General features: G+C 35.6%; 2 protein-coding genes across 4 annotated transcripts in view; one reads left to right on the plus strand and one right to left on the minus strand.

Annotated features, from left to right (window-relative positions):
* Positions 1 to 12023, minus strand: part of LOC139975748 (cholecystokinin receptor-like) — a 140036-nt gene that overhangs the window by 15038 nt on the left and 112975 nt on the right. For all 3 annotated transcript variants that reach the window (XM_071983904.1, XM_071983883.1, XM_071983893.1), the window contains one exon: positions 805 to 1062. The gene's annotated coding sequence lies outside the window, so the exon portion shown is untranslated. The remainder of the gene's footprint in view (positions 1 to 804; positions 1063 to 12023) is intronic.
* Positions 1 to 12023, plus strand: part of LOC139975765 (galanin receptor 2a-like) — a 195724-nt gene that overhangs the window by 6966 nt on the left and 176735 nt on the right. The gene's annotated exons all lie outside the window — the stretch shown is intronic.

The raw sequence follows: 12023 nt of genomic DNA on the forward strand, positions 1-12023 counted from the left end.
AATATCTGCTTCAATCAGGGCGGTAACAATATACTTCTCATTAATTGAGCTAATGTATGGAATCATTGATATTTTGAGAGCGAAAAGGATTTCACCGAGACAATTAAAATTCTCTTGTTCATAATAATGTTAGTGAAATATTGTAGTTCAAAGGAATCTAAGTACTTTGTATCGATAAGGTATTTTTAATAGCAATCACTTTGCCGCTTTCTAAAGAAGTATCATGTTTACGATCGATCGTTTTAAAAGTAGTTTAATTTAAAAGCCTCATGGAAGCAATTATATTAGCCCTTTTAAAAAAGATTATTCACATAGACAACTAAGTTACCTGTTCTCAGTCATAAAAATTAATATTAAAACAAAAAACAAATTTTCATTTACAATTTATCACCGATTTAAATCAAAACTTCAAAATATCATCAATGTCAAAAAAAATCGTTGTATAAAATATTACCAATAACGATTTATAATGAATATTTTTTTTTTCTTTTCTAAACGACATACACAACATGAATAGAGTAAAATTGCAAAAAGTAATCACATTTTTGACTACCTTGGTCCCCACCTATATTATGAATGACCATGTGCTATGGCACATTGTACACCTATTATGTAGCATCGTAGAGAATTACACATTCATTCTTACACTCACCACCCGAAAGACCCTTCTCGGATTAACTTCTAAATATTTGTAAAAATATTAATATCTAAAATTAATATCTGATTTGTGTTTTCTGAGTCAGAGTAAAAACATTATAACATGAATTAAAACTAAAACTGTTATGGTTACTGAGAGAAACTTACCTCCGAACAGTTATTTCAAAACGAGAGAGGGAGAAAGAAATCTTTAAAATCCAACTTCAGAAGGTCTTTCCTTAGAATTTTCTCCAAATTTTCCAAGCGTCCAAACGTATATATAGATTGCTCTCTCTAAGAATGCACGTGGTGTGAATCAAATCTTTTAAGTCATACCAAACGACTTTTCTGCCTTTTCTTCTTTTCAAGTTTAATCAATCCTTGTTTCCAATAATTCTTCCTTCGCTCTGCTGAATAAGTCACTTCCTGTGTAATAAACGAAAGGGACATTGAAAAAAAAAAATATTAAATGAGTCCAAGATTGCAATGGGAGGAGTCAAAGACTTTTATAAGTGAATGATTGGCTAAAAGCAAATATCAAATCAACTCCGCCCAAAAAAATATCTACCGATTGTAATCGCTTCTGTTTTGGTGCATTTTGCAGCTAGGATCAAAAATGAGCGTTCTATATAGCGGTGATGATTTTTTAATACGTCTACGCGTACAACAGAGCAAAAGTAGTTTATTGTAGGTTATAGTATACATTTTGAGATGACCACAGGAGGAGAGGCAGATAAGGGAGAATATGTAAAGAAGAAGAGATAAAAAAAACATAAACTGATGTAAACAATGTCCCTGATAAACTATATGGCCTAGATCTCTGCAAAATTCGACCTGTCTTGCATGTATAGGTCATCTGTAATGGAGGTAAACGACAAAGGCAAATGAATATATATAAATGAATATCGTAATGAGTTGGAAAATGAAGAACAGTGAAAAAACTTCCAGCCTCCACCGGGATTCGAACCCGGGCCTTCCGCTAGGCCCGGGTTCCGCGGAAGGTCCGGGTTCGAATCCCGGTGGAGGCTGGAAGTTTTTCACTGTTCTTGATTTTCCAACTCATTACGATTTTCATTTAAATATATATATATATATATATATATATATATATATGTTTATATGTATATATATATATATATGTTTATATGTATATAATATGTATATATGTATATATGTTTATATATATATATATATATATATATATAATATATATATATATATATATAATTCATCAAATTCATTCTTGGGATAATGTTTAAAGAAAAGTGGAACTATGTTTCATATAGTTTCATGAATAACACCGTTATCATTTATCGTTATATTCCCAACATCCGTAATTGGGTGGGTCTATATCCAAATACAGCATATCATACAAGTCGCTAAGTCTGTACTGGAATGCTTTGCAATCCATCAAACTTTATACTTTATTTATATAACAACATATTTTAATATGTGGCTTATCTTGTTTAACCTTCACTTCCAAATAAACAAAGAACCAATAACAGCCCTCCTTGTTAACATCTTTAACAGAATTTGCCAGAGGATAAGAATAGTCCCGTATAGTCGTCGAGGAAGTCAAGATCATGCATCTCACGCAATTAATCACTTTGATAACGTCAATCGGTTGTTTAACGATAGACAAAGAAGTACGGGCCAAATATGTCGTAAGTCGAGATAAGTCGAGATAAGTTGCTATCGTATTTGGTATATTTTGGGCCGAATTCTTTAAATGCAAATTGTGTGTAATCATTGTAAAAACATATATAAGGCAAACCGGCTGGGCCTTGCAAGTAGAAAACATTTCTTTTAATTTGTGTGGACTATGGGGTTATTGCTACATTGTAAATATGTCTCTGTATCTTAAGAAGACTGATACCAATTAGACTGTGTCTTCAATACACTTTAAATTCTGTTAATATTACAACAAGTTTCTCAGGGAGATGATGCCTTTGTTCTGCCGGGAGACTTAATATCACACATTCCTGAGCAGAGAGTTTGTACTCTTAAGAAATTATAAAAAGAAGGAAAGGGGTGGCGGGGGGGGGGGGGTGGCGATTAGTTGTCATCCGTGTGCTCTAGGCATAGACTGCATGAATATTAAACCATACGTTTATATGTTAGACCTGTCCATAATTAAAAACGCCGACCTATAGGAGAAACACTGCCTTAGGTATACACACAGACTCACTTAGCCAAAGTCCACTTACTGTCATTATTGAACGATCAATACTATATACTTATATCATCAATACTCTGGTAGGCTGATTCTACGATATGAACTTTTTCCTATATAATCTATGATAAGCTAATTGCTGGTTTACATTACCTAAATTCCTGTCAATACGTCATAACAGAATCATCTAACTTATTGACAAAGGAAGCAGAGGAAAAGGTGTAAATTTTACAAGAACATGAGAGAAGAAGAAGAAGACGAAGAAAACTATAGACGTTCCGAACCAGTCCGATTTTGAGATGCCCTATTGATTCAGATGTGCCTCTCATCAACAAGTCTAAAGTAATTAAAACCCACAGCAAGCCCTCGAGTGTAAATCCCATATAGACAAATCAAACTGTAGGAGTTCTTCCGGAAGTTGTCAAAGATTTCACAATATATATAGTAAAGGTATAAAATCGACCGTGTCCTCGGCACTATGTTAAAAGCAGTTAACAAATTTTTAATGTTATCATGAATAGTTTAAGTGGAGAGTGACGGCATTTCATAGACTGTATGAGGCATACATAGCTACGAATGTATCAAGGAATTTGGGCTTAACGATGTAGATACTAGTCGTATAGTAACTAACGAGCTGTGAAGTTAATTTATTTGATGTTGGGCGTCAAAAACGTGTATTTTAAGAAAAGGTGAACGTGATATGTTAAAGAGGAATATAATCTAAACATTCTGGTGAAATTTGCTTTCAATTCCTATGTACCGTTTTTGAGATATTGACAGTTGAAGTTGCCACCTTTCGTACCAAAAGTGAACTTGGAGCAAACAGGTGTGACGTCATTGGTATCTGAAGGGGAGTGGAGGGGAGGGGGAGAGGGAGAGGGAGGGGAGGGGAGGTGGTAGAGGGTTCTTTTTAGTCCTCCTTCCGAATTGAAATTACACTTTGCCAGTCACTCTTGTCCTTTTGTTCACTGATGAGTATGATTAATAAGTAAACGTAATAAGTAAAAGTCACAAAGTAGGATTAATATTCGGCATAACTTTTTTTCTAATAGGGTTGTGAATGAGTGGAACGGTTTGCCTGAGAAAGTTGTACTTGCAAGTAGTGTCAATGGGTTTAGGAATGCTTTGGACAAGCATTAAGCATTGTAATCGGGTCTGGGTGTTTGTGTCTTCAGTTTTTTTTTTCTCTCTCCTATAGGGTCCTTGATGGGGACTTGGGTGTCCCTCCTGATCTTTTTTTTCTACTAAAATAAACTAAACTAACGAAAATGAGACGAAATATAAATGTCTTAAGACTTCGAGTATAGTCCCGTAAGAGTGCCTGTAAATTACGCTATACTGTAATCCTGCTATCCTATAAAACACACTACAAAATTGTTTGACCATATCACCATGCCTAGCTTGTATAGTGATTGGTAGATAGTAAATGAGTTGATGAACAATGGAAAGTCATCCCGTCAGATGAAATATTAAAGTGAAGTCTCCGTTTATCGAACACGGTCGGCTAATCTTTCTGAAAGCTTTCCTTTTATAAGCAAAAGCAAAGTTGACGAAAGAAACAGTCTTAACAGAGTCGGTGAGTGAAATTTCGTTTTATTAAAATGATTCCGTTCGCGTTCAAATTGGTAAGGTTTTTATTTTGAAGGGATGTAAAACTTTATGACGAAGATAACGTGTATAAAATTAAAAAAACTGAGATTGTATGTTGTAAATAATTTTTACAACATAAAACATAGATATGTATCCCATTTTCGGGGGGTTTATTACAATGTCGAAGTATACAATTACAATAATAGCTTGGTTGTATCTAAGGTTGTAAATGTCGAACATTTTCATTTTGATTCCAAACCGTTATCATCTTTCATTTTGTCTAACGTTGGATCTCATTCAGGAATAGCACGCCTGCAGGTTATGCTTTAAGCCATTCACGCATTAACTGGAATACCATATTCAGCTTGCTGTATTAATAACAATATTGAATATTCTTCAATGGGAAAACAATTTTTATTCAATTTATTTATTGTAGCAACACTAGTAAAAATGATCTTACATTAACCTAAAAGAAAATCATGAAAATGGTCGAAATGCGACGAAATTCTCTAAAACGTCTTCGTTAAAATGAGCTCAAGTTATGCCTTTACGTATATAGCCGGCGCGCGAATTTTTTTTCCCCAAACAGGTTTGCAATTGTGTGTAAATAGTCGCTCATGATTGGTCGGAGAAGTTACGTCATCACAATGGAAACCTTCACTTCGAGGTTATCAAAATGTCTGCATCCATTCGTTGCAACGAAGATATACCCGTCCAAAATTACCCGCAGCTTTTCGTAAATATATGTAGATGTGTTTGGAATTGGTTTAGACATATTGAGCACACTAGTATTGTATGATCTACTTTGATCGAAGATTTCTGTGAAGGCATTAATCGATAACATCGCACAGTGAGAGTTTCGTACAGAGGTACATAACACATGCGCTGTAGGCCTATATGTATTAAAACTGTGTATAGTAAAGGCTTCATAATTGACGTACCCCCGTAATTGACGCACCTTCAATTATTACTAGCAACGATACAGCAGGCCACTTAAACTTTTTGATATTTCATGAGTTTGAATCCATTTCAGCTATCTGCTGACCAAATTGTGGCACTTTTTAAGCTTTTAAAACCCTCCCCCTAGTTTTGCACGTTTTTTGGGCATTTGGAAATCTTACACCCTAAAAATAACCAACATTACCTCAATATGATAACACTACTCTCTGGGACCTGACCTGTCTGAGCTTAGAGGCTCAGAGCATAGCAAACAGCATCTAAAGTCAATGGATGTATACTAAGGCCTACACTACAGCTAGCTTATCGACGAATGTGTCATTTAGGGGTATGAAAGAACTTGACACGGCAGACATTTTGTGGTCAAATTCTGCTCAATTGTACGGTGCTTAAGCACAGAACCTTAAATATTTTGAGATCATAACATTGCGGAGGAACTACACATATGAAAAACACATACAGTTGAGTGATTTGGATTTTTCCTGATAGACATCGTTGATCAAATCCTTAAGTGCGTCAATTTTGAGCCCACCATGCTACACAGTGCAGTGACGGAAATATATCATACTGTACACTATACTGTTTTGCGTATATTCATTCAAGACTGTACTCGCGTCGTGAAGTTGATTTTGGTGTAGGCCTACCCATTCCACGAAACGAATTCTGATTTCAATAGAACGGCTGACGAATCTTGGATGACGTAAACACGAACCCGATAGAATGTAGCGTATGTATCATAAGTAAGGTCAACATGTTATCCAAGCATTAAAGGTAAAGTTAGGGCGTTTGCAGGGAAATCGCGTAACAAGACTTTATTAAGTGTCAGTGTGTAACTCAGTGTATGCCTTCGAACTTCCAAGCGATGGGCATTATTGATGCTGACGTCACGAGCAATCTGATTGGCTGAAAACTCCGTAATTGCAAACCTGTTTGGGAAAAAAAAATTCGCAGCCGGCGCGCCTATACCGTGATTATGTAGCAATGTACATAGAATATATGGACGAGAATATGTTGTCAGCTTGACCATATCTATAGTGTGGAAATTATTTGTAAACTGAAGTATTATCGTATTTTCATGCATTTTATAGATTAAACCTAAAAAAAATGTGAAAAGGATTATTCGAGCTCTATTTATTTTTACCTCATCTTTGGTTTTTTACTGTCACTATTCTGGTCAAATCCATGAGGCTATATTCACACATGACTTGATGCACATCTATCCAAATAACAAACTTATTTGGTTCAAACCCATGGGCTGTTCCAGCTTAGCGAGATATTAACCGTTTAATTCCAATAAGAACAATTTGAGAGATGCAACATTAGCTGCGGTTGGTTTTAAATTTCTTGTTTCTAGTTGGGTGAATTTGCATGGAATAGGATTCTGCTGCTTCACTTCGTACAGGCATTTAAAAAAAAAATATTTATACAATTATTTATTCACAAATGTCAATAATTGTTGGCGAGATTTCGTCTTTCTCGTAAAACTGAAAGGTAGGCCTTTATGCGAGTTATCTTAGTATTATCCCCCCCCCCCCCATCTTCTCCCCCATTTCACGTTACGCATGCGCAGTTAGAAGCATGTCCCGCATTGTAAAGATAGTGTAAATTTGAATTTCCATTACTAGCTGTCCGAAATCAATTGTCTGTAACAAGTACATTTTGTATTTGCTGATATCTTATGTATACCCAAACCGAACGTAAACAAGTTTACGCAACATTTAGCCTGCCGTACTTATCGTTTTCCGTATAAATATTACACGACAAAGCGATGCAAATGTGTCACAGAAATTGTGGATTGATACGAAAATGTGGAGCAGTCTCTTGTTAGCGCCAAAGAAGCGTAATAAAATGTCCATTAACATGAAACCAATTTGTTTCAAAGTAAAGACAAATATGACACGCCAAATATTTTATTTACTTCAGATGCGATGGCAAGCTACTTAACCAGTATTAATCGCTCATGCGAATCAAATTCAGATAAACTATAATGTTGACAAAGTGAACAAGAAGTGTGTATTTTCACTTTATAATGTCTCTCTCTTCACGGATTACCAACATTACTTACTAAATAAATTCGGTAGGCCTAACCGATTGCATTTTATTCGTTTATTCTCTCTTAACAGTTGAGTGGTTATTTTTGGTTCTTTATCTCGGATTTTCTTTTGCTTGTTGATCGCCGAATGACCTTACTTTGTTAATGGAAATACGTCACTACTATGGGAAAATCACGTGACATTTCAACATGCATATCCATGACTTCTTAAACATGCGCAGCCAATCCTCAGGTGACAGTATTTCTCAAGAGAACCGTTTTGTACACAGTTTAATATGTCGAGCAATGCCATCATGCATGATACAGCCCAATGAATGACGTATATCTTGTGGACCGGGAAAACCCTATGGTTAGGGTTAACCCCTAGGGTTAACCCTAACCCCAACCCGAGAAATACTGCATCACATGTAGTATCATACAATACCGTACTTCTTGAGGCAATGCAACTTGCCACATTATAACTTGTCTTGAGAGATGGAAAACAACTTGAGGTCTTGGTGACATGCGTCACCAAAAGTTGTAAATTGGTCACTTATTCCAGATAATTATCTGTTAATTTGATCATTGAATAGTGCGATATTGTTTGTATGTTTGGATCTTGGCTCTCTATCCGTCCGTAAATTTAGTTGAGACGATTTGTAACGTGTGAATCGCTTAAACATTAATATGCAAAATACATAATTAGATGTACTCTTACACAATACACAAAAATTAGTTAATGCAGATATGGTCCACAAATCTCTTGTATGCATTTATATCGAAATAAGTCTACAATGTCAGGAAACTGAGTATAAAAGAAGACAAGTTATATGTTAGGAGCAAGAACAGACATCCTCCTATAGGAACTGTCAGTTGTCTCCAGCCTGACATTACAACATCCTTTGTAACATGAAGCTTCCTTTGGCCTCAAGACACGTCAAATTAAAAGATTTTCGATATTTTCGACGTAAACTCCCAGAGAGCATCGAAACACCAAAAGCTCAATTGCTAAAAGCTGAACGAGAAATATATATAAACGTGAAGCGGCTGGCTGGAGGTCCTTGATGCTCCAGTTTAGTTACATTGGTTTTCTTTGGGGGTTTTTAGCTTATCGTGTAATGTTGATGGATAATTTGCTATGATCTATCTCTTATTTGAACAAAAGTTTGTCTGTATACGATTTATTGTTATGTCAAAATATCACATGTCAGAGCACGTTTTGTATAGGAAATGCGGAAAATATGATTCCTCGTCAGGGAACGATTACTTGTGTTACTGAACTTAACTGACGTTGGATTCTTGGTCAACACTTTTGCGATGGTTTTAACAGCTTATCAACATTTAGAACGTTATTGTCGTTTGGGTTGGCAATTTATTCCATGTATCACATAATTATGTACAATCGCATAGCTTTATAGGTACAACTCTATTATTATATACGTTATCTTCATTTAGTCCATTCCATGTAGTCGTTTCGAATTGTGAATATTATTCCATCATTTATTTGTTCCTTCACATACTTCCTCCTTGTCAGAGAAAACCCCTTCAGTCCCCCATTTTTAACCTCCTAGCCATCTTCGTTATCAAATGTTGGACACAAACAATTTATAAAAGCGGATCCCCATCTTTATATAACGGTCAATTTGTACTAACTCGCATGTAACTAAAGTGCATTCATTCGTGTATCTATTCTCGTGATAGGATGGCCGGCCTAACCATATTTTCATTACGATCAGAAAGTACGCTACATATCTGATTTTGATTAGGAAATATCCCAAGCAGATAGTTGTTAAGTATAAAGTTGATATATTGATGAAAAGTTAAAATGCTCCCCCGTCCCCCGTAGTCAATCAATGACATCCGACATCTATGATTGGTTGAACACTCTAACCAGACACGCCCCTTCTCAATGCTGCGGTCTCTTTGTAAAGTTGTAAACAAAATGGTTTTAAATCTTCTTCCCGCTCTCTGGAAATCAATAAGAGGGAAGCTAGAAACGAAAGGCCAATCTCAAGATGTTCATAAAATTCCAATTTTATATTTTCGTCGTCACAGATGGAGTGAAACGCTTCTTCCACTTAGTAACAAATCATGAAAAGGCGACTGACATTTAGTCTTCACTCACTGATATAAGGTTTTTGTGATTTAAGACTTAACGAGTATTTAAGCAGGTTTCCTTACATATGAAACGTATATTTCATCATGTAAAATTTGAAGTAATTACATCTTGTGAAGCAATATTACAGAGATCAGAAAAGCAAGGAGGAACAAGTATATATATATTTTTTTAAATTTATATTTTGAGGTCCAACGACCTTCTTCGATTGTTCATCAAGTAAGGGGAAGCAATTGTGTTCATAGACATAAGATTCACCGTTAAAGGGATAGGCTATTGTCCTAACCATACGTGGTTTCTCTACTGGGCAGACATAACAATAAAGTACAAAACGAGGCCAGCGTGCATGGAATATACGTCTATAGTTCATTCGGGTTCGTAGCATAACAGTGTTTAAGATAATCTATGAAATATGTAATATGAAATGTGCATCTCTTCGAGATTTAGGTTTGCTATATCAGTCGTTTGGTTTGAGTTACCACAGCTATATAAAATCGACTCATTTTAACCAAGAAATTCACAAAATGAAAGGAGCGTGTTTATTTTGTCATTTGTCGATTGACAATGTATTTGTGTCTTCGATACGTTAGATTTTCACGTGTCTTAATTCTGGATGTCTTCGTATTGAGAGATTCACACTAAAATATCAGTTGATATCTACATAAAAGAAACCTATAGTCTAAGGAAAGAAACCCCTCACATACACCGAGCACTAGTTCAGGAAAGGAAGTTATTTGGTTCTTCGTCTGTTTGCGCATCTTTCTATTTTTGCTGTTGATATATTTCATGTTTTATGAGTTTATTCGAAATGTTTACTAAATGTGCTAGTTAATACTCTTCAAATAATCTCTTGGTTACAACTTGTCTCTTGTATTGTAAACACACTGGACATAAATTGAGAGAGACTTCCTCAGACTATACCATAACTCACCTACCTCCCAGCCCCTCCCCTATTCCCCCTCCCCAACCCCCACTCCCCCCTAATCAAATACAGGAATTGTTTAATCTGCATGGCTATCAAGTTTTGGAAATCCTTTACTTTTAGCTTTCACTTCTCTATGATATGATTGATAAAGACAGTGCTTGCTTGTGTTTCAAACTACTTCAGTGATATTGACTTATAATCATATGAACATCACGTGTTAAATTAATAACATAATCATAACTCTACCATATACGTCTATACACAGAAACAAATCAGTGTAACTGAACAACGGACATAAAACCAACTTTTTCCTCGGCACCACGTTCATACTACTTGAATGAAATTGAGAAAAAGAAGATGTACCTCTCAATATATATATATATATATATATATATATATATATATATATATATATATATATATATATATATATATTAGTTTCGAGTGAGGGGCAAGGGCAGGTAAGGGATTGGGAGTGTGTGTGTGGGGGGGGGGGAGGTGGGGTTGTATTTAATAGTACCTGTTGGTATTGTGTCGATCTTGGAAGGCAATGCCCATTAATATAATACCTTGTGCCGTGACGTATGTATTCTTATAAGCTGAGCTCATCGCAATACTGTAATGCCAACCTGAAACGTGATGGTCCCTAGATTCCTAGAAGGTGATGTTCTTATCGCCCTTCCCTCATCTGCACCAACGCCCCCTCCCACACACCAAGCACTCATAACGTCATGTACCATTGCAAGAAAAACAACGTCTGTCTAGTTGAATGTCATATTCTTTCTTATCATCTTCACTATATGTGTCGTTTTATACGGGAAAGCCACCAAACGTGACACCAAAATATTACCGAGACTGTAAAACTGATATTACTTCGATGCTTGATCAGCCAAATATCTGAATTAGTAATGAACATCAATTTTAGATTAAAGTTCAGGTTTAATTGTAGAAAGACGAAACTTAATCTAATGTAACTTAACGTGGCGACCTTTTTTTTTTGTTCATCAAATGTAATATTTATAGACGAATAATATCAAACGTCAGTTGATTACGATATGCTAAAAATATTAAGTAATAAATAAAAATATGAAAAAAATAAAAATAAATGAAAACGAATAAAAAACACGTCATTGCACCCAAATTGTTTCTAGGGAGACACCGCAACAGCATCAAATAAATATGACATTAATATCTTGGATCGTGCCTCGATATTTACTTAAAAGCTTGAATTAAGTGTATCAATCTCTTTATCTCTCTCGCTCTCCCTCTTCGTGAGATGATGAGAAAAGATTAAATGTTTTTCAATTTAACTTAATTTTCGTACTTTTGTAACGGGAAGACTGTTGTTATCCTGATTAAGAAATTAATCAAGAGAAATACTCGTATAATTGTATTTATCATGAATTCGGCACCTGTTTGTCACGAATAAATTCGCCGTCCATCGATGATGTAGGACCGCTATGCGCCCTCAAAGTGGTCAGATCGTGTGACCATACGTGGGTGTGAAATGCTTAGTTTTGAGGAACTATGCCATAAGCAGAGGCACCTGAATGTGTCTCGTATACGTGGCCGAAACTATTGACGAGGAGGTGGA

The sequence above is a fragment of the Apostichopus japonicus genome, chromosome 2 (genome assembly GCF_037975245.1).
Source record: "Apostichopus japonicus isolate 1M-3 chromosome 2, ASM3797524v1, whole genome shotgun sequence".
NCBI classification, from domain to species: domain Eukaryota; kingdom Metazoa; phylum Echinodermata; class Holothuroidea; order Aspidochirotida; family Stichopodidae; genus Apostichopus; species Apostichopus japonicus.